This window comes from Podarcis cretensis (assembly GCF_951804945.1).
Source record: "Podarcis cretensis genome assembly, chromosome: 2".
Lineage (NCBI taxonomy): Eukaryota > Metazoa > Chordata > Lepidosauria > Squamata > Lacertidae > Podarcis > Podarcis cretensis.
The window spans coordinates 63,445,181-63,466,443 of record NC_137171.1 but is presented as its reverse complement, the minus strand read 5'-3'; the positions used below and the strand labels follow the sequence as shown (position 1 = coordinate 63,466,443).

The 21,263-nt window shown below is 41.7% G+C and overlaps 1 long non-coding RNA gene across 1 annotated transcript; it reads left to right on the top strand.

Moving 5' to 3' along the window:
- Window positions 1–1,125: 1,125 nt before the first annotated feature.
- On the top strand, window positions 1,126–8,280 carry LOC307210241. Its single transcript, XR_013835930.1, has 3 exons — window positions 1,126–1,576; window positions 2,377–2,535; window positions 4,563–8,280. It is a non-coding gene; the product is annotated as an uncharacterized lncRNA (long non-coding RNA).
- Window positions 8,281–21,263: the final 12,983 nt, after the last annotated feature.

The following is a 21,263-nucleotide window of genomic DNA, read 5'->3' as shown; positions in this document are numbered from 1 at the left end:
GAGCTTCAGACCATATTTTGCACTCTCCTCTTTCACTCTCATTAAAAGGTTCTTTAATTCCTCCTCACTTTCTGCCATCAATGTTGTGTCATCTGCATATCTGAGGTTGTTGATATTTCTTCCGGCAATATATTTCTTCCGGCAATAACTCAGAGAAGCTATGAGCTATGCCGTGCAGGGCCACCCAAGATGGACAGGTCAGAGTGGAGAGTTTTGACCAAACGTGATCCACCTGGAGCAGGAACCAGCAAGCCACTCCAGTATCCCTGCCAAGAAAACTCCATGGACAAAGACAACAGGCATAATTCTGTTAAGGGAATGAAAATCAAGCAGTGATGGGCGGCTTAGTTTACTGAAGCATTTTGTGTACTGAACTTCATTCATTCATATATATATATCCTCATAGTTGTTATTTCAGGAATGAGACATGTTCCTCTTCCTTTCAGATCACAAAATACTGAGGGTGCGGCTCAGTCCATGCTCGTAACTCTCAACTTCACAGACTGATCAGCACAGGCTTCACACTCTAGAATTGTTTCTGTAAGTGCCATAGAGATGCCCTGGGCAACACAGTAGCTGCATTTTTCCAGGAACACTCCACATTTCCAGTTTTGCTCAACTGTGTCAAAAAAACAGGTGGGGGAGAGAGCAGCAGTTTATGGTTATCCTGCCTGTAGTTACATATCTACATGTCAGCTTTCCTCACTTGAAACTAATGTGCAGTTGATCCTCCATCATATTTCTATTTTTTCCTGCTGGATTTTATATTTTCCAAAACAGGGAACCAACTACTAAACATTTCTTCATCACACGTTTCCCTATGTGTAACCTGAAACCTGAACAGCACTTTGGAGAGTCTAATCTATTGTGTCTGATATGCCTTCACATACTTCCATCTTAAGTCTTATGACTAAATGCAGACTTTGTGGCTTTAATACCAAGCCAGCTTTTAACATTTTTCTCTCCCCACATCCGATTTGCATAACATGCAGCCTGAACTCAAAAGGTTTCTCACACTTTTGTGACATTTTGCTTGGGTTATAAAGATATTATCCCACTATGGATTCCCCCACCACCACCTTATAGGCCAACATGGATACCTTTTTCTACCATGTTCTAGAGCTTGGTTATAGTTTACTGCAGTACTAACAGTTGACAGTTCTTTGTGAGGTGAAAAAGACTGATGTCCATTTTGAAAACGTCTTCCGCTATTGCTTGTTGTGAAGAAAAGCATGCTGGGAGATAAGGAACAGACTTATTGACAATGTGTTCCATCTGGTTAAGAGACAATTGAATCAGTATATCCAGTTATTAATAAAACAGAACACACACAACACAAGCCTTCACCGCACTCTATTGAAAAGGCACTGGGTCCATAAGATTTCAGAGAAATACTTCAAAGTATCCTGTGTGCTAGTCTTTCTACCACTCTCAGAAACGCTAGAGGATTAATAATACACTAGGTCCTCCTACTCATCCTCTAATCTACCATTCTCTATGGAAAGGAAACTGCTCTGACACAAGAATTGAATTTGTGCTCCTGGCCTTGTCAGCAAGAAAAGAGAGCTCTCATTATGTTAGTTACTAATACCTCTCACATTAAGTACCCCATCTTCTAATTTAAACATTTCTAACACTGTCAAAATAATCTTTTATACAGCACATTTTTGCATCTTTCCATATACCACAATCGCAGCATACATTTAAAGCACTATGATACCATTTTACACATTCATAGCTTCCCCCAAAGAACAATTAATTTGTTGGGGGGAGGGGCTGAGAGTTGTTAGGAGACCCCTACTGTATTTCCTTTTGCAGAGGTACAATTCCGAGTTCCTAGGAAGAGGAATTGATTGGTTTTTGTTTTTTTCTTTGCTGTTAATGTTTTAATGGGGTTAAAACAACGGTTAAAAAGTTAGAACACATCCTAGATGGAAATGGGTTTTTTTAAGGGGAGTGAAGAGGAATTGATTGTTAAGCCTCTCTGGAAATGGCAGAAACAGCTCGTTTCCCTTTAAGGCTCCCATTCTAAGCATTTTTCTTCTGAAGGAAGGGCCTCACTACATGTTGCATTAATTGCATGGCTTGCAGCCACATCATATATTATTATTATTTAATAAAAACCTAGGCATGGGGAGGGCAAAGCATTTCCATAGGAACTGCAGTACGTGGGGGGCAGGGAGTTAGAGGGCTCATTCACACTTCCTATTGTCCCTTTTTGCACTCAGTTGTAGGGTTTTCTCTGGATTAACGTTTCTACTGATTTAGGACTAAAGAGTAGGCTTTCCATTAGAATGAAACAAGGGGAAAACCGCTAGGACCCACACTTGGAAAGTGTTTGCCAAGTGGAAAACACCTTGGACTCGTTCTTTCTAGGCCCAGGACAAGGGGAAGGTTGAACAAGCCCTAAGACTTCTTTCCGCAGCCACAGCCACGATGGAAATTGCTCCCTCACTAGTGGTAGAAAAATGTTCTCATCTCTTTAGCTTTCAACTAAGCATGAAGCCTTATTTTACTTTTCAGGCTGATTAACTGGTAAAATGCTTTTCTTTCAAACAGGGGTTTAGCTATGGGATGTGTTGTAAACAAAAATTGCCCTTTTCCCTTATGGGGTATCCAAGAGCCCATATAGTGTCCTTACATAGGTTCCCTATTGGTAGGAGAAAATAACAGAGGCCAACCAGAGAATATTGAGAAGGCAGCTAGTAAGCTTGATCTTTATTGATCTGTTGCAACAGGGTGCTCCCCTTATCTGCAGGAGAGGAGGAGGAACCGAGAAAAATGGCGCACAAGGCCTTATTGTAGCACCCTGCTTGTGGTTAACGCTTAGCTGGAATGAAATATTCAACGCAGCAATAGAGAAATTAAAATAATAATTTATTTGTCAGACAAATAAATGAGAGGCACAGTGGTATATGGTTACCAAGCTCTGGCCTCCCCTCATGCCATTCTGGCCAGCACTTATATTTCCTTAATCCAGCCCCCTTGCTCCTCCTGTGGCTGCCTCTGTCCAATCAGCCTGGTTGAAATTCCTATTGGTTCCTTTTGCCCTTTTATGGGAAACAAAAAGCTATATATTCTTCTATCTATAAATGACAAATAAGTAGTAATATATCTTACATGTGTCTCAACAAGGAACCTTAATTACCAGCTCACCTCTTGCCCTCCTTGCCCTATTGCCCTCCAAAACAAATGGTTAATCTTAAATTTTTATCTTAAACAGATGTCAAGGATCTTGAGTTCACATCATCATTGAAAGATCTCCTTCTCTTGGAGGTCTTTAAACAAAGGCCTGACAACCATATGTGTGCTCTAATGATGTTTCCTGCTTGGCAGGGGGGCTGGGCTGATGGCTGATGGCCCCTGTGATCTCTTCCAACTATATGAAATAAGAATCTAGCATAAGGATTTAACATTTCTTTCTTTCTAAATCCTTTGCATAATTACATTTAAGCCAATATATTTAATACATAACATAGATAGCTTTTTAGAAGAATAAACCTTCTCAAAGTAAAAAAGGAAGGAACAGTTTCCAGCCTCAAAATAAGATAGGAAGAAACCTATCTTCTCCAGCCAAGCCAGTTGCCTTTTTCACTGCTCTTGACCTTTCAACCTTAGGAAAATATGGCTCAAGTTTAATGGGAGGCACATGGTTTTATTTTACTATTTACCCACTCTTAATTATGTTTATCTCTCTTTTTTATCTTCTGTAATATGTAGGGTCAGTGTAACCTTGGCTCTCAGCCTGTAATTCCCTTTTTACGACTTTGAGAATTGTTTTCTGCTATAAATCAGGGGGGCCCCTTGTCCAGGAGAATAAACATTGCCAAGGTTCTTAGGCAGCTGGTCTTCTGCCTGGCATAAACATTTGAAAATCTTTAAGCTCTTTTTAAGATACAGGCCTTAATCAAAAATATAAGCTTTGATAAAAATGCAGGCTTATGATTAGATGCCTCATTATAAAGACTTTTGAAATTGCCACCCTGTAGATCAAGACCATCCTCAGAAACATCATACATACATCACAAAAAAGGGCAGTCTAAAACAGAAATTTTGAATGTTGTTTTTCTTCTGTCGTCGTTGTTTATCTCCTGTCTGGCATGTTACTTGATTGGATTGCCTGGGGAGCCTGGCCATTCTTTTGTAATGATAAATACTTAGTTCCTGGGCCATGTCACAGGCTCACACCCTATTCATATCTTAAATGTGCCCTTAAGATTGGATTTGTGAGGAAAGAGACGATAGGAGGTTTCCCACTTTGACCTTGCAGAGAAAACATTTGCTCAGTTTAGGAATCAAAATGGTTCCAGGTCAGTCTTCCTGTGCTGATCTATGTACGTGCTTGGTTGGTACACTTATGAACATTACCATATATCTAAGACCTCAAAATTCCTATCAAGATGGGATGGAGTAGGGGGTGAGCTGCTTCTCTGGGGTGCATTTGTCCCCCTCTCAGACCAACAGTGCCTATGCCTCTCCCCCCGCTCCCATTTTTAGCCATCATATCAACTGTATGGTTTTATGAAATTATTTAGGCATATTTCTTTTTTGTTGTCATTCAGTGACACCTGTAAATTCTATAATCTGAGAATTAGCAAAAACAAGTCACCTGTGGACAGGAGGAAATCTAATTAGCAAACAGGTCTGTCATTTGCCTGCGGGAACAAGTCAAACTGAAACCTACGTGAGTATTAATAGCTTGTTACCTTTTTTAGTATTCTGAGTACTTGTTTCTTCCTGATAAAAGAGAGATGTGAAACTCAAATGCTTACAGTTTGTTTTAGGCTACAATCCTTTACAGTGGTACCTTGGTTTAAGAACAGCCCTATTTACGAACTATTCGGTTTACGAACTCCGCAAAACCGGAAGTAGTGTCCCGGTTTGTGAACTTTACCTTGGTCTAAGAACGGAAGTCGAATGGTGGAAGGACACCGGCGGCAGGAGGCCTCATTAGGGAAAGAGCACTTCGGTTTAAGAACGGCTTTGGATTATGAATGGACTTCTGGAACGGGTTAAGTTCATAAACCGAGGGACCACTGTATACAATTACCAGCAAAATAAGTGACATTGATCTTTTTGGGACTTACTCCTGAGTAGGCAAGCAGAGCATTGCACTGTGAAGCACGTTGTGGTCAGATAGAGGATATTTGGCAAATTCTGCCTCTTTTTTCTTGGTTTCTGTGAAATCAACCCAGGCACCAGTGTTTTTGCCCTTCCTTCTTGCAGAGCCTGTTATCTTGGGCCTGCCTGTTACCTTCCTGAGATATAGTCTGCATCCTGCCTCGCCAAAGGAAAAGCAACACCCACTCACCTCTCAGAAACTGACCACATCAGCACAAAGTCCTGGGAACACATAAGTAGACGACCCTTTTCCTGTTAAGAGACTACATGTTTTAGCATAGGGCCTAATGCAGACAGGTGTGTTTTCATTTCTGTGAACTGGGATTGGCTTACAAATAAACAGAAAGACCAGGTGATCATGTTCCCTCCGCTGGACCCTTCCAAAAAGTTTCTCAAGTAAGAAAGGGCTCCTTGTTTCAAGCACCGACATGAGCCAAGCAGTTTAAAACAAAAAACAAAACAAAAAACCCCCTCTTTTTTGTGCTTGGCTGCATCTACAGGGAGCAACAGACCTCAGGGAGAGTCAAGAACACTCCTTGCATTTGTCTGTATGCTAGAGGGTTTTTTTAGGTCTCTAACCAGGCAAAACATACCTCCGGTGTTTGGAGTGGTTATACCTCAAAGGGACGAAAGGAACCAGGAAAAGAGCAATCTCTCGGGATCTTGAATGCTGCCAAGGCAGCAGAAATAGGTAGGTGGAATGGGTTCTCCTTGCAAAAGGGCAGGAATTATACAGAGAGAGACAGGGGCACATGATGCTTAGAGGATATCCAGCTATGAAGTTGTGCAGTTGGTGCCTAGGACTGCTATTGAGCCCTGTTGCATTTTGTGCCGTACTGTATTTCTAGACTTTTAATGTGAACATTCCTGTTTCACAGTACAGGTACCAAGCATAACACAAGGGATCTGAGAGACGGCAGTGATCATTTGGAGAAGTCTTGGCAGAACCTTCCACCCTAGTCCTTGTTCCATTCCTCCTCCTATCCTCTGCCAAAGCTTTTCTCAAGTATTAAATACATTTTCTTTAACTTCACATATTCGGCAACTTTTACAAAAAAACAGCAGCAGCAGCAGCACACAACTCTTTCCAACTTTTGTTTTCTTGCTTTTGTATTTGAGCATCTATTTCACAGTCTATTAAAAGTTGCTTTGGCTATTTTGAGAGCTGATGGCAGATGCATGAGCTGCTTTGCACTTCTCATTTTTTTTCCTTTTAGCTTTTACTATAATGCCCAAATGGGAACTTTCAAAAGAAGGAGTGATGGGAAGCACCACATATGTGCATATCTAAAGCCTACCATGCAAAAATTGATTTTCAATACTTTTAGTCATTGTTTTTTCTTTCTTTCAGGGGGTACTCAAGGGTACACAGTACCAGCACCTCTTTTGTTGTTGTTGTTAAAAAGTGTGGCGCTTACTGTAACAACTTCATGGTGAAACAAAATAAAAAAAATTCCTTCCAGTAGCACCTTAGAGATCAACTAAGTTTGTTATTGGTATGAGCTTTCGTGTGCATGCACGCTTCTTCAGATACATACACCTATTTTTCTAGAAAAAAAGCGCTGCAGTTTTAGTTTGTTTCATTGCGCTTACAGCATGGACACACTGTTGAATTTGAAAAGGCAGCTACGCTTCTCCCTGGCAGCAGTCAATGGAGAGGGAACGCCATTTAACTTCACGCTTCTGTCAAAGTACAAGGCCAGCTGGGCTCTAGATCAACAGCACGTTGAGTTTGTCTTGTGACCCATGGGAAAGTTCCCAAAGCAGGAAAGTAGAAGGCAGTGAAGAGAATCATCTGAGCTGCAACCGGGCCTCCTATGAAGTTCAGTGAAGCCAAAGGGAGCCAACTCCTGGGCTTTGCTAGACTGAACCAGGGATAGCGTCTGGCTCTCGCTTGGAAGGAGATCTTGTGGCCTCTTTCTTTGCTCAGCCAGGATGAGACTGGAGGTCATGCCAGCTCCTGACATACTTTCAGGAGTGAAAACGTTTACGTGTGCCTCGTGATTAATCATGTCAGGAATTAGGCTCGAAGAGTCCAAAGTCAATATGCCCTTGAAGCTTAAGTGTCAGGGTCACTGGGAACGGGGAACGCTGCCAGGAATCTGTGCTGCTTTAATGGCTTACATTTTTCCTTCCACCACACTTGCATCTCAATGGCCAACTGGGGCCGTGTATGTATTACTGGCTTAAAACACAGCTAGGTTGTTCTTTCCCCTCCAATTTGGATCAAAGCTGCATTGGGGCAGAACATATCAAAATGGAGTATTTCTTAAAAGACAACATAATAGATAACAGGGTCGATATGGAGTGTGACTAATCTCATGTCTTTCCAAACAAACAGTGGGAATGCACGTGAAATCCCATAAGCCAGGATGTGTTCTTTGCACTAGCACTTTTTAGCAGCAACAGCTGGAGCGTGGAGAAATGTCTCTTGCATAATCAGTCAGCATAATGAAATTGGATATGTGATATTTCTCAAAGATGATGCACTTCGGCTTGAGCAATGTTGCTCTGCATTGTAGACAGCAAGACACTACTGAGAAACTACTGGCCCTGACTGGTATGGAATATCACCTGGATCTAATTGTTCCCCCATCTCTGCATCAAAGCACATCCTCAAGAGCCTGTTAGGAATCACTGCCCAAATTGGTCCAGGGCTTCAGCAAGAGCATGGACTTTCTCTGCGCCTTTCAGCATCCTGGTGAAAAAGCTGCTCTCGTACCACTTGAGAAACTGGATGCAGTTCAGATCCGTACTGGAAATGTGGGCTTGAATTCAAGAGAGAATGGAGCCCGTTGAAGCAATGTGGAAATCATCAGGCATGTGAAGAAGGGAGCTCAGCCAAACCCACAAGATTTCTCTCCAGCTTCTCATCTCTTCAAAGAAAAATACACTAGTCATTTAAGAGAAGACGGGTGGAAATGGAATACGAATTGCAAGTTTATGGAGGGGATATCTGCAAGAAGGCTTTAATGGCTCTTCATATAAATCATGGTCCATATTGACAGTCCGCCATCTGCTCACACCGCCACCTGCTCACACCAGTGGCGAGTCCTCCCTGTCTTCTGCCCTACAACAGTTGCTGGATGCAGAGCCAGTGACAAACAGAGCCAATGAACTCTAGTTTTGTCCCCATTCTCCTTCCTGCTGAATTCTACGACGGACTGGTTGTAAGTAGGAAGGAAGATAGTTAGGAGCTGGCCTGGGGGGCAGACGGGTTGATGGGGAGTGCCTTATTTCCCCTAATGAACCTGCCTCCACTGGTCCAGGCGAGCGCTCCAATTGGAGAACAGCCTTTACCAAAGTTTTCATGGACTTTGAAGATGCTCAAACTCAGGACAAAAAGAAGAAACGTGCTAAGAGGAAGGCACATTTGGCAAACCCTCACCATGATCAACTCCCACTCGGAAACCTATGTCCCCACTGTGGAAGGACACGTGGATCCAGAAATTGGCCTCCACAGTCACTTATGGGCTCACTGTTAAGACTGTGTTCATGGAAGACAATCTTACTCAGGTACAAGTGATCGCCAAAGAAGAAGACTGGTCCATGGAGATGATGTGGAGGAGAATCAGAGCCAATGCATGGGTGGCATATTCTACACAGAGGAAGGAACACCACTGGTTTGCCACCCCAACCCACACTGTCTTGCCATGTTTACACTTTTCCTGGCATTTCCAGTTTAGTGGTAAAGCATTGGAATGAGAGTACAGGAGGCCCCTGTGTACCCTGTCTATGGCAGACTGAGGGCGAACAAACATCACCTTCATCATGAACAACTTGCCCACTTGCCTAAGGTTAGTAAAAATTCCTTCCAGGCAAGCAGCTGGCCACTTTCATCCAACCAGTGCTGGCCTGAGGCATTTTGCTGCCTGGAGCACAGCCCACCAGGGCCAGCACTTAAAGAATTCTTGCTGCACTATTCAGACACCAGTTCCTGCCTTTGCCAAACCCCACCTTATAGTGCCCCTGAAGTAGATTGTTTCATGCTGCTGCCTGGTAGGGCTGGCCTAAAAACTACTAAGGAAAGAGAGTCCACTGCCTTCTGAGTCTGCTCTGCTGTCAAACAGCTTGTAATGTGTCATGTACACTGATGGCTCAGTGCAGCTAATGAACAGTAATACTATGTGTACTTTCTTGAGGATTTGCGCTGGTATATGGGAACAAAACAGGGCATGGGAGCAGTATACATGCAAAGTGTTGAGAATAGAAGTTTGACTGTAGAATTGGAGAAATATCAAAGCAAACGAGTACTGTGGCTTTAGACAAAAGGCAATTTTGAAATGTCTATGTAATTTTTAGAGGCATGCTTATTGTTATCTGAAGCATATAGTTTTGTTTTTTTAAGTCCCTGAGCTGCAGGAAAACTTCAGAGGCAAGAATACTTATATAGCTCACCTTGAAGTTCAAATGTTTTGGAGCAACACATTTATAAAAGGTTAGAAATAAATAGGAACAAGGTTTTAATTTGTAGGAACAAAGTCTGATTTTGAAGAAAGCTGTAGAACACTTCAAGCATGTAAGAAGAATAAAGGAGCTCAGATATAATTAATTAAAATAATTAGAAAAGGCAGTGAACAATTGAGAGAAAAGGGTACGCTTCACATAAAGACATAAAAGCAACCCACAATAACCTTCATCAACCTGGTACCCTCTTTTGTTTTGGACTATTGTTTGGATGGGGTTTGTTTGTAGTCTAAAACACTTGAAGGGCACTAGGTTGCTAGAGACTGGCCTACACAGTGGGGACAAATCTTTCTTTCTCCCCTTGTTCAATTCTCAATTATTGTGAATGTTCAAGTATTGGTTCCTGTTGCTTTTGGCACTGACCTACAAGAGGAATGCAAACTTCCACAAGTCTTAGAGTTTTTTGAAATAAGAAGGAAGCTGAACAATTCTCAGAATTACTAATTTTCAAGGTTGAACCCAAAGTGTTAAATGATGGCATTGATCTAAAATCACACTTGGTAACAGGGAGAGAACATAACGATAGCACTGCAGTTTGTTCCCCAAATAGGGAAGCAGATAATGATGGCAAGAAAGTCATTAAATCATAACTTTGCAGTGTATGCCTTACGTTGTTAGACTCAGTTTAATTTATTAGATTTGTATATTGCTTTATACGAAAAGTCACAACATATGTACTTTATTGTCATGTCACACACACACAGTAAAAATAATAAAAGCACACACTAAATGCCACATTAAATGCTGAGACAATGAACACATCATATCAGAGGTGGTGCATTTTCTCTTAGATGGAGAGAATGTGTACATAATTGCTTTCATTTGAAGGGAAGGCAGGAGGCTTACATGGCAGAATGTGGTTGAATGCGGAAATCTCTGGTTTGTGGATATTTTGCTAAGCCAGAGGGATAAGCAATTCTGATAAAGGAGAAGCTGGTTTACTAAGTCAGAAATTTAATAAGAGGTGGGCCTTGGAGGTATCTGGCTATTTAAAGATAGCACAGAGGGTCATATATATCTTTGAATCTAATAATAATAATCCTTCTGGCTTTCCAATGAGTCTCCCCCTCTGCCCCTCTCAATCAGGATTTTAATTTTCTTGGAGCTCATACCCTATTAATCAGGAATGATTTTAACAAAGTATTGAAAATATTCCCAAGTCAAAGAGGACATCCTAGCTTGGTTGACAATAAATACAAAGTCAGGAGGAATACACCTGGTATAAACCTAAGACGATAAATGGCTTCAGGTTATATTGTGTTTGAAACATCATTCAGACTGGGAGGGCACTTTTCTATCTCCAAGTCACAAGAACTGCTTGCTTTGCTTTTTTCTTTTTAAAGCCTATATCACCTGTTGAGTTTTCCTCGTCTGATACACCAAATGGTTTTGCTTTTAGATATGCACAATCAAGATATTATTCGCTGTTATCTATTTACATTATTTACACACTGCATTTTCAACAAGTAAATCTGTGCTCAAAGCGATTCGCACAAAACTCCAAGTCTAAATGCAGTACCGGTAATACAATGACAATACACCATAAGGTATCAAATATCACTGCAACGTAACACTAAGGGCCTTCCCATTCCTCAACTTAATGCTGATTGTGAACCCCTCTTGCCTCCTTTAATTCCCCCTCGTCCATGTGACATTCTCCTCCAACTACTGCTGCCCCACACTTTCTCCTCCTTATATCCAGAGATTCCCTATTTAATTAATTGATATTATTCTCCTATTCAGGTTTTCAGCGTGTAGGGAATCTCTGAATTTAGGAAGGAGAAAGTGTGGGACAGCAAAAGCTTGAAAACATAAAGATTAACATAAAAATCAGAAAAAACCCATTACAATAAAAAACAAATAGGATCTTGTGAACATTTGCTCTGCAATAGCAATTCAGAAGGTATTCCTCAATTATTGCATTCTCGTGGAAGGAAGGTGTCTGGTCTTTCCTACACTAAGTGAAGGAAAATAGTTTATGTTCTTACCAGTGCGGTGGAGGTGTTTATTCTGATGTAAGCATAGGAGTGGCAAGCACTGAGTTTGCCTGCCTTTTCTTTGTGTAGGGTCGGGATGTGCTATCTGCACTGATCCTACAATTTGCCCTGCCAAGACACAGCTTTGCCAGAAACCAGGCCCATTGAATTAGCTAATCGGAGATCTCCAAAATGCTGTATGCAGACCATACTGCCTGTCACGGAAAGCTTTGAGAGCTCAGAAGTTGGGAAACTTGACAAGGACTTCACTGTCCTTCTTGAACAAGAACAGATCGGAAACAGGAAACTCCTGACACCACCCAGTGCCATCAAGTGACTAAACCATACAATGAAACAATCCACACCATTTTACAAAACAATATAGGTTTTGTACAATCTGGGGTCAACCAACCACAGTCAGTCTAGCGACAGATCAGTGCCGATTCCCCTGTGGAATGAGGGGACGAGAATGGAAGCCCTCCACCTCCAACCATTTCAAAACCAGATGCTTTTCCTTGAGCTACATTAGTCATGCTCAGGCATTAGCTCCCTGTACCCAAGCTTCTGAGCTAACCTGAGGTGGAATATTTTCATGGCTTTGGCAGTTGGCAAACAGCCTCTTGTTAACTCACACATAATTTACCACATTTTAAAGATTATTATTATTCCTTTTAAAAAACCCAAAGCAAAATAATAACGGGGCCCGGGGCAAGAACAAAACCGACCCAAGGCCTCTGTGAATGTTGTGCCACCAACCTGCACACTTCTGGGCATTTGCATTTTACCTCGTAAAACTATGTCTGCCAATGGGTTACGCGTATCAGCGGTGCATGTTTCTCAGCTGCCCTGATATACCGGAGGAGCTACACAGCATCATTCCCAGTCAGCGTTTTTATAAAATTAACCCTTCCTGTGAAAGCTAGCCCTTTGGCACTTCAATGCTGTCTTTCTCTCCGGACTCAATGGAGCATTATTAGTGGCAGGATTATTGAAAGCAGAACTCTTGGGCTTTACAATGAAAGCTCTGTGCAAGGCAAGATGTTGCACAAGCTGTTTGCACGGGCTGTTGGTTCCCTTCCCGTTTCCCCACCCACCCCACACCCTTTTAACCTCCCATCCCACCTAACGTGAAGTCAAAACGAATATATGAAAGGGGTTTAATAAGTCCCATATCACCTTCCTTATAGCAAGACTTCTGACCTAACAGGCCAATGGGGTCCAGACCTAAATTGCAGAGGGCATTGATCTCCTAGCCTTAGATCTTTAAGGGCTTCCGTTCTCCCCTAGCCAGCGTGTAGCCTCTCCTCACCCCCTCTGCTTTTATTGGGCTTTTGATTAAAGGGTCTGGGCAAGTCAGAAACACAAATAAAAAGTCAAAGAAACTCCTTTGAAATCACTCAAACCTAACCGATGACTCCAGAGCTCCATGGCTGTTAGGTTTGCTTTGGCTTGGCCATTATGGGTCTTGCAGATTATTTAAAAACTTTTTTTTCTTCCAATCCTAGATTTTTCTCTTAGAACTGTTATTTGTGTGAGCTGTGATTTAGTACTGGTAGCACATCTCATTCTTTCATAATGAATTCCTTCCATAGTATCAGATTTTAAAAAATAATCAGAGAAGATGCACACATCTAGATAGCAGGAGTGCATGGATTTCAAGGAGCAAATGCTATTTTTAAGAGACTTCTGGTTCTCGGAGACTTCAACTCCATGCTGAGGTGACTGGGTCTGGAGTAGCTCAGGACTTCATGACTGCCAGGACAACCATGGGACTGTCCCAACATGTCACTGGCCCAACACATGTGGCAGGCCACACTCTGGACCTTATTTTCTCCTTGTTGTTTTTTCATAAATTGATTTGTTGTGCTTGGATGACAGAAGGCTTTGAACCACTTTAACTGTGCAAACCTGAAGTTCTGGAACATGGTTGAATCTGTCCCACAAAATGCTGTAGTCGCAGTCTGGTCAATGCAGTTTACTATATCCAGTTTGGGAGTCAATCCTATGCATGTATAAGAACATGCTATAATTTGCAAATTCTTTAGGAGAACCCCAACCATCCTTTTTATCGTGCATTTACGATGATTTGTGCTCATGATGCTATTGGGGCAGTCATATACAATTCCACTTTTAATAATAATAATCATCATCATCATCTTTATTGCGGTCCAACAATAAAGTTCCTACAAAAGTTTTTGGGTGGTCATGTTGCTTCATTTCCAATCAGTGCATATCCCATAACTTCATAACTTTTTATGCCATAAATGTTCCGGTTTATTTTTATCCCTCTTTTCTTGTACTATACAGCCCCTACAGCCAGCAAGAATGTGGTAGCACTGAGGAAGCATCGTAGAACTAGCCATTGCCTAAGTCAGTGTTTCCCAAACTTGGGTCTCCAGCTGTTTTTGGACTACGATTCCCATCATCCCTGACTGCTGCTAACCAGGGATGATGGGAGTTGTAGTCCAAAAACAGCTGGAGACCCAAGTTTGGGAAACTGGGGTTGACCAAAACTCCAGTCTAAGAAACAAATCTCTGAACAGTCTTGAGCACCCTAGAAGTTTGTCTGAGCTTTGACTAACCTGCTTTCAGCAGTAAGGACCACTTTTGAAGACAATGGCATGATACAGTTTCTACTTTTTGACCGGCCAGTTGAAGGATATGAGTAAAAATATCCCATTATTACTCCCAGTTCTGAAGATGTTGCAGTGAAAGCTTGGAATGGAAGTGAAAGCTTGGAATGGAAGTGTCGTGGCTCTTCAGATGCCAGTTCTGTGGTAACTGGTAAAACAAAAGCTGACACTTTCATGGCAATTCTTGCAATGTGATATGTCAGAAATTACTGGATCTGTGAAGTAGGTCAGAGCTTTCCTTCCCCCTGGCTACACTGACTCATTCCTGTTAAGCCAAACCCAAGGCCAGGAGAATCAACAAGCGCTCATGATCTTCCTTTTAGGCAGCCGTCAACATCGACGAAGCATTCCATGCTGTCAAAAAGTGCCTCCATAGTGTCGCTATTTTTCAGGAGAGATTAAAGCTCATAATGGAAATCTAGGTTTGAGCAATTAATGTGGATTAAAGTGCTCCATGGCCCTGGCACACTTTCTTCATGCCATGCATCATTTTAATAACCTTCTATCATGTCACCTCTGACTTGCTTTCTACCGAAGCTACAAAGTCCCAAATGCTGCAACCTTTCCTCATACAGAGGAGTTGCTCCATCCTCTTGATCCTTTTGGTGGCCCTTTTCTGAACCTGTTGTAGCATTTCCTTACCAATTGCACCTTAGTTGTCGCTGCAGTATTTTATTTAAGAATTTAAAAGCATTTCTGAACCGCTTAATAGTTTTTAAAACAGTGTATCCTATGTGCAACATAGAAACAATATCCATTAAAACCAAAGGTAAAAGTAAAGGTACCCCTGACCGTTAGGTCCAGTCGTGGACAACTCTGGGGTTGCGGCGCTCATCTCACTCTATAGGCTGAGGGAGCCGGCGTTTGTCCGCAGACAGCTTCCAGGTTATGTGGCCAGCATGACTAAGCCACTTCTGGCGAACCAGAGCAGTGCACGGAAAGGCCATTTACCTTCCTGTCAGAACAGTACCTATTTATCTACTTGCACTTTGACATGCTTTTGAACTGCTAGGTGAGCAGGAGCTGGGACCGAGCAACGGAAGCTCACCTTGTCACAGGGATTCGAACTGCCGACCTTCTGATCGGCATGCCCTAGGCTCTGTGGTTTAGATCACAGTGCCACCCGCGTCATTAAAACCAAAAGACAACCCCAAATCAATAATAAAAAAAAATAACAGTATAGAACCACATAAAAATATTTAAAATCACATCAAGCAAAGATTCAGGGGATTCATACACAAAACAGGGTCAAGGAAAGCTGGGCCAAAAGATATGTATTTACAAGACGCCTGAAACAAATGAGGAGGACCAACTGAAATCAATAGACTTAAATCCATTTACTGTAATGAGTAATCAGTATGACGAACATTTAATATTGCCAAATGTTAATTTGGCAGCAAAGCTAAATTCAGCTTCCCTTTCAGGAAAAATAACAGCTTTGGAGAGTGGGGAATGGTTTTGTTTGGAAAAAGACACTGGGGGTGAGGGAATGTAAGCCCCCTCTTTTCAGATCCATTGTGAGCTGCTAATAAAGACCAGACAAGCAGACCTTTGAAATCCATACCATTACTTATATTATACATTCCCGCGGTTTCCTTCTTCACAAACTACTGGCTTGGAGAGAAAAATATATATTTTAGACAAGGTAGTACATTAAGAGGAATGTGCCATATATGTCTGATCCCTGATGAAAAATGAATCACACATCCATAGTAAAATATATAGATAAATTAACAGAGGGAAATGAAGTAAAGACAATGGAAATGTGTTTAAGAGTGAACACATATTTGCTGCATGCTGTGCATTCAAACTATTTCCATCATGAAAAGTACATATTTTGGTCCTTGGTCCAGTCTATGGGTATGTTTACATGCCATATTGGTATACTTATTAATATGTTGATCACATTACATTCCCCGAGTCAGGCTTCCCCCTCTTGGTTTTTGAAGAGAAGTTCATTTTCACTGCTCCTTTACCTTCAGAATTTATTCTCTCTTACAGGTAGGCAGATGCCATGGTACTGAAAATGGTGAGCAAAACAATGTGTGTGGTTTCCCCCGCCTACGTACCCTTAGCATGGATAAGGGCTGCCCTGCAGGTAGCAATTTCCCCTACAGGCAACTTCACATATCACAGATGCTATTGGATATGTGACTTTATAGCCTGAAAACTATAGTAAGGTTTAAATGAGGGTGAGGTGGGGTGAACCATCTATACCACCCTGAGATTTAAAAAATGCAGTAATTAAACATTAATTAAAATGTTGTTGCATGATAAAGGTTATTACATCAGCTGAGATCCAGCCAGTGCATGATTTGGGATGGATCTAGAAACCCGGTACTGAATTCCTTTGAGGTGACGTATCAAGATTATGTTGCTGTCAAAGTTGGCTTTGAATATTACCAGAGTACTTGTTGACTAGCAACAGCTGTCAGAGGAACAGCACGGTGTCAGCATTAAACTATCCAGCAGCTCAGCAAGAAGAGACTAGGCTGTTTTACTGATTGTCAGAACGATTATGAGTAACACAAATGGACATGACCTTAAGGTGTTTCCCACACACCGTTGTTTCCTGACAGTGTCTGGAGAAATCTGAGAAATGCTAACACCTACCACAATTATGTTGAAGCCTGTAACTGCAATTGGACATGCTCTCAACAACTGGAGCTCTCATTGTACAGACCAGTCTGGCCAACCATTAAGGATCCTGGGATTTCAATGAGCTGCCACTCCTCTATGGCTCCTAAGTCTTTTCTTTTCATCTAATTGCAGTAGTTAATACATTCATATCCTACGTATCCTTCTAGAAGTTCAGGACAGTAAGCACAGTGCACACAGGACTTCCCTATTTCACAATCTCAGCTGGTAAATTGGTCTTAGAGACATTATGTTCAGACCTCTTGGGAGGGTATCTCTCTTCTACCCCCAACCTCACATACACACACAGTGTGTGTGTGTGTGTGGCCTCATACACAACACTGCTTGAGAATTCTAAGGGAAAAAAAGTGTTTTTTTAAAACTAGAGGTTAAATTTAGTGCCATTTTTAAAGGTTCAGTCCACCATATTGATTCATAATGGCATCCAATTGATTGCCGTTAAATAAATGCTAAAATTGTACATGTTAGTAAAAATGCTAGTAAATTTTAAAGTGCTCAAAGCACTTTTTGTTAATCTCAGTATTGAATCCAGTCATATTGGCCAGAATTATTATCATTAGTGGTATCATATTACAGATGGAGTGTGAGAGCTAGAAAGCCAGATAGTTGTAGAAGGATTTATTGGTAAACAGTATGACGTTATGACTCAAGTGTACATCTTGGTTTTCACTGCATATGTTTAACAGTGCAGCTGATGACAAAGGATGTCCTTGGACAAAGGATGACCAAAAAAAAAAAAAGAAAGAAAAAGAAAGCAGAGGTAGCAACTGCTCCTTTCACTGGATTAATTTTCCATCTTTCCCCTCAGTCTGTCGGGTATGAAAAACAAGAGCTGCATTTAGGCAGCACTTCATTGCATTTTGCTGACATTTCCTTACCTGATAATTTCCACATTTTATGTGATCTTTCACATGACATAAAAGCCACTTCGGAAAATCAAGTGGAATCTAGTAGAAGTCTAGCACTTATTTCCATGTTAACTACTTCCGGGGGGGGGGGGGAATCTGTTTGCAACCCCAATAATGCAAAAGGTCATTGGAGTTTTGCACTGTAATTTCCCCCACCATTTCCATGGATCATGTGATGTGATAAAATTTGGAGTGCTATTCCAACATACAGCTACTTTTTGCCATTTTCCTGGGCATGTTTCCTTGGGGGAACAGAAGCATGCATGCACATAAAGGGTACTGACACACTTAATGATGTATGTAGTTGTGTCACATCACACCCACTGGTGTGAATGGAATTTAGCACAACATGGTGGTATTTTGATCAAAAAACTGCAGTTCCATAAAGCAACAGGCACTGTGGTAAGAAGGGAACGTTAGAAACTTGGACAGAAGTACTAGTATTGTAACCAGGAAAATGAATACAACAATCCCCACATCTGAATGCACTCAGATTTGTTAATTGTCATATGTTTTGATCACTTTTGAATCTGGATCTCTTCAGAAAGGGATTCCCAGAACTATTTCACTCCACTGGTGCCCACTGTCTCTTTCCTGACTTCAGAAATTTAGCGTTCAATAAAAAGCACACCAAAATCTTAAAAACCCAAGAGATTCCAAAATGAACTAGGCTCTGGGCAATGTTTCCGCTTATGTTCTCATAAATGTATTTTCCCTTTGTAATGGATTTACTGGTTATTCTCATTCTCTCCAATTCCTTACACTGCTCAGAGCCAATTTTGCCAACTTCAGCATGAAATTAAGAACGTAAGAGCAGCCTTGCTGGATCAGACCAAAGGCTTATCTAGTACAGCATGTCATTTCCCACAAGGTCCAACCAGATACTTTTGGGGAGCCCACAAGCTGGACATGAGGGAAGGTTGTTCCCTAGTAGTCATCAGTTCTGGGTCATACCAGCATAACTGAGACCTCTCTTTAGGAGATAGCAGTCTGGTGAAATTTTAACAAAGCACATGAAAACTGCTTATAAGCGGTGAGAAATCAGTATACTAAATTTAGTATAACTCACAGGGTTGTTTGGGGTAAAAGTGAGGGCCGTGTACAGTATACTGTCCTGAACTGCTAAGGAGGGCAGGATAATAACGAGTGGAAATGATATGCTGACATGTAGGGTGGGAAAATGCTTCATAAGGGAAATTTAGGGGCAAAAATATTTCATAAGGGAGAGACAGTGATATGATTCTATGACATGGGAGTCCTCCTAGGTTTATAGATAGAACATAGATTCTAGAAATAGAAGCTCCAGACAAGCCACCATTTCTCAGGCTCCACCTGTAATGTGATGTTGATAATTTGGGCCTACTTCTCCGAGTTGTCATAAAAATCACTTTAAGCACTTTGAGAAAACACTGCATTAATACTAAGAATTTCCCCCTTTTCTTCAAGTATGTTGCATTTCATGCTGGCACTTCTCACCACCCAGTTATGTTTTTGGCCTAATAAATGGTTAACCGGTTGAGAAATGAATTCATGTGCCTTATGCTGCTATGTTTGAGATCAACGATAACATTCTGTGTCATTGTCTGGACCAAATGAACTTTGTTTATATGAATCACCCTTCTGATTCATGTTGTGGATGCAATTGTACCATTTGCATAATTGCTGTCGTGGAACTCCAACAGAGTCCTTTGGTCCTTTTATATGGTATCCTGCATCAAGAATGGCTCTAGCCATGTGGTGTGTTCAAGGCATATAATACATTTCCTCCCTGGGCTCCTTTGGAAGGAAGGATATAAATGTACTATATAAATAATTTCTGAGACTATTTAACTGAAAGGTGGTTTACCATTGTTTAAAATAAATAATAAGTGGCCAGCTTGCTTCATCCCATTGCTAGATTGATTTACTGCCTGTGGTGTGCTGGAAAATCCTGCACTCCCATTGCTACCCCCATTGCAAGTTGGTAATCATTTTGGTTGCATGACATAGGTATCAGATGGCTGTTTTGCTTTGTGTCCAGCTGAAATAAGCACTGTGCTAACAATATAACTAGGCAAACTATTGGTTGTGTGAAGCAGCCCCAATGTGGCAACTGTTATATAATAGGGAGTGCTGCAATTTTTCTTCTCAAACATGTGTTCTGAAAGCTACCCAGTGCAGTACACAAAACAAAAACTGTATCACTCCCATGTTGACACTTTTGAAACCCCATTTCTACAAATCCACCTCATTTGTATCCCCAGTGTGGTAGTACCAACATATCCTAACTTGCATTTAATATATATTCCAAGCCTTCTTCTCAATAAGGTGGGGAATTTGTGTTTGACTCTGGATTACACCAATCTGGACTGCAGGTGGGAACTGACATGACTGTACATTCCTTCATATAACAAATACACTGCTGCTGTCACTCAATTTCTCTAAGTGGTGAAAAGTTGTTTTTTTGCACAGCACTTATCTAGATTTGGTTCCCTTTGGAAGGTCACTGGGGGCTTGCTGGTATTTTGTTATATTGGCAATGTATTTCCAAATATATAGGTTGAGCACTGATGGAGGCTCATCTTAAATATTCAAACAGAGGGCCAAAGTCCACTGCGTCCACATCAGATCTTTAGTGAGACAGCTAGTATCCCCAAATGGTGTTAGTCATAAAGCCCACAACACAGTTATTTCCCAGTGTCCCAGCTTCTATCCTCAGACGAAAGACTAGGAAATCAACACAGGATCTCTGCGTCAGCTCAGGATACAGATTATAAGGCTCAAAAGATTCAGGTAGGTAGCCGTGTTGGTCTGCGCAGTAGAAATATATATAAAACAATAAAAAAATTGTCCAATAGCACCTTAAAAAGGATAAAGGTACTCCTGCCCGTACGGGCCAGTTGTGTCCGACTCTAGGGTTGTGCACCCATCTCACTTAAGAGGCCGGGGGCCAGCGCTGTCCACAGACACTTCCGGGTCACGTGGCCAGTGTGACAAGCTGCATCTGGAGAGCCAGCGCAGCACACGGAAACGCCGTTTACCTTCCCGCTAGCAAGTGGTCCCTATTTATCTACTTGCACCCGGGGGTGCTTTCGAACTACTAGGTTGGCAGGCGCTGGGACTGAGCAACAGGAGCGCACCCCGCCGCGGGGATTCGAACAGCCGACCTGACGATCGGCAAGTCCTAGGCGCTGAGGTTTTACCCACAGCGCCACCCGCGTCCCTCATAGCACCTTAGAGACCAACTAAGTTTGTTCTTGGTATGAGCGTGCATGCACATGAAAGCGCATACCAAGAACAAACTTAGTTGGTCTCTAAGGTGCTACTGGACAATTTTTTTATTTTTTTATTTCTGGGGCTCAAAAGGTACACCAGCAGAAACTAGGATACATGGCTAGGCAAAGCAAAGATGTTGTCCCAATACTTGACATGCTGCCCCCTGTTCTGCTTTTAAAGGAACAGGGCAGGAGCAGTCGTCTTCATGGCTGTCCTTCAAGGAGAGAAGACAAATGAGCCCTTCT